At 39.5% G+C, this 2,716-nt stretch overlaps 1 pseudogene; it reads right to left on the minus strand.

The window, feature by feature from the left end:
* Positions 1-676: 676 nt before the first annotated feature.
* Actr3-ps1 (actin related protein 3, pseudogene 1) lies at positions 677-1,897 on the minus strand (annotated as a pseudogene).
* Positions 1,898-2,716: the final 819 nt, after the last annotated feature.

Genomic DNA, 2,716 nt, shown 5'->3' on the forward strand with positions numbered 1-2,716 from the left:
TTCTTCTCCCTCTCCTTCTCCTCCTCCTCCTTCTCCTCCTCCTCCTCTCCTCCTTCTTCTTCTTTTCTCCTTTTAAAAATTTGATTCTTTATTGTGTGTTGACTTTTTATTGGATAGCTTTTTAATTACATTTTAAATATTATTTCACTTTCCAGTTTCCTAGCTTCTTACATCCAAGTGTTTTCAGAGAGAACCATTGGGCCAGAGAGGGGTGGAACAACTCGAGGAAACTGGGAACCAGAGTGTGTACCAAGTTCCATGAGGCTGCTTATTGAATTCATCTTTTCCTTGGTCACCTTATTTCCTTTCAATACTGCAGTTTTTCAATGACCTTTTTCCTCAAATTATAAAGAAGTATGAAACATAAACAAGTTCCAGCATTGCCCATTCAGCAGTGCCCCATTTGGCATTACAGAGCTCTCTCCACACCCACAGAGCCCAGCACACTGTGTAAGCCAATAATAGACAAAATATCAGGGCAAAGAAAGAAATTAAACCCATTTCTTTTTTGATACACATAAGATTAAAATATTCAACCTAAAGGAAAACAATAATTTTGGCTCTCTTCTACATCTGCATGTTGACACACTCACCAAACATTCCTGTATGATCATGTTTGTTTAAAAACCTCAGAACCATCAATTCAGACAAACCCCTAATCCCAATAAACAAAAAATCAACTGTAGGACATGACTCCAAGCACTGGATTGTGATGACAAATGCTATGTCTAACTTATTCACAATCCTTTTTGGTGTGGCATACTTGGTAGAACTCAGGTGTGGAACCAGCACTGACCCTCCAAAGCAGACTGCACACCATTGCATGTGTAATAATTTGTACATCAATATGCTTGGATTTCAACCTATTGCTCCTCAAGTTTAGCCTGGAATCTACAGTTCTCTTCAAATATCTTTGCAAACAATGTCCAAAGTCCCTGAACTTGGTTGAACCACCGAAGAGGACAATGTTCTTGTAGAAAGGATGCTGGACATGAACGGGGCAATTCTGAATGATTTCACCTACAACTTCTGAGAGAGGTTGTGTAACATCTAGATTCTCAATGGATGGAAAAAGATTTCAGGTCCCAGGAAATCGTTCGTAGCCAACATCAATAGAGAACTCTTTCTTTGTGATGTCATTGACTCCAGGGTATTGTTTGATCCAATTTGACCTACCTGTGTCATATTTGGTAAACTCTTACTAAATCTGGGCATACATAGCTGTAGCTTACCTTCACTGCTTCAAGGACTGTTCTGGAGGGATTTCTACTTCTCGGTCTCACAGTATAAAGTATGTTATATATTTTTCTGTGATTTGAATGTGTTTCATACAGCTGCCGAAAACATATCCTTCAGCCACAGGAATGACATAAGTTTATTGCTTATGACATAAGTTTATTACTTAGGAATGACACTGTTTATTACTGTACCAGTTAGTGTCTTGAGGTCCAGGATGCAGCTAAGGCAAGAATGACCTGCACAGCAATGTACAAGCCTGGAAAACTGAAGGACTCAAACACTATTTCAGCAGTATATTCCCTGCATTCTGAAGTATTCAGTGGCAATTCAATCCAAGGAAAGTAATGATCTGCAAGTTTTGTCCTTCAATATTTAAAAGTCATATGCTCCACAAACCTTTCCATCAAGTTCCAGTCTTCAACTCTACTATGAGTGATAGGCCACTTTGTTGCATATGTGGGCTTTTCTATTGCTTCATCACTAATAAAGAAGTCTAGACTATCCATGCCCTTCATCAGCGTCCTCTAGGATCACCCACTCGATCAGCTTGATCACCCACTTTTGCAGACTCTTTAATGGCAATATACCACGTCACAGTCCACCACACAGGCCTGCAGCCTTCCCACCATCTTCCTCCAATCCCATCACTGCCAGCCATTCTGTACTGGTAACAGGCCAAGGGTAGAATTGTGAGTTAGCTGACAGTCCTCAGACCTAAGGGAGCTGGGCAACACTCTGTCCTAAGGCAAGCTTAGGATTTTTTGGATTTAAGGAAGTCTTTTAAAGAGATATATTTTAGATCTAAGTAGTTTTTTTGGTTGACAAATGCAAGTCTTGATAGAAAATAACTTATATACAGAACTCCAAAGTCAACAAGATGGATCACAAAATAGAATACTTTCTCTAAAGTTTCCAAAAACAATAGACTGGACATTGTGAATGTAATATTTACCTGATACATACCATAATTTTTATACTTGTTCTATTGTATATAGTTTATTAATATAAGAGAAAAATCCCTTTATTGCACTAAAATGGGAAGATGGGGTTTGATATTGTGCACTGTATATTCAGATGGTGATTTCTGTGCCATGAGGTCTAGTTACAGTCCAGACATGAACATCGTAATGAATATTGAAGAACCCCCTGTATCAATGTGGTGTAAGGAATGTACCCCAATTATCTATGGAGCCAATGACTAGGCAGAAGAGGTCTGTTGATTCATTCAGCAAGATTTAAGGACAATAACTGAGCAAATCTTCCTAATCTTCTATGTTATCTAGTTACTTCCTGGCTACACACACTGAATTACTTGTCTTTAGGCTTTCCTTGGCTCACTTTGCTGTAGCTGTCTGTCCTCCTGGAGAATTCTCTTGGTTATGCCTCTTTATGCTCAACCTCATGGCAAGCACTTCTCCTCCTCCTCTTCTTCCTCCTCCACTTCCTCCTCCTCCCCTTCCTCCTCCTCCTTCCTCTT

The sequence above is a fragment of the Rattus norvegicus genome, chromosome 2 (assembly GCF_036323735.1).
Source record: "Rattus norvegicus strain BN/NHsdMcwi chromosome 2, GRCr8, whole genome shotgun sequence".
NCBI classification, from domain to species: domain Eukaryota; kingdom Metazoa; phylum Chordata; class Mammalia; order Rodentia; family Muridae; genus Rattus; species Rattus norvegicus.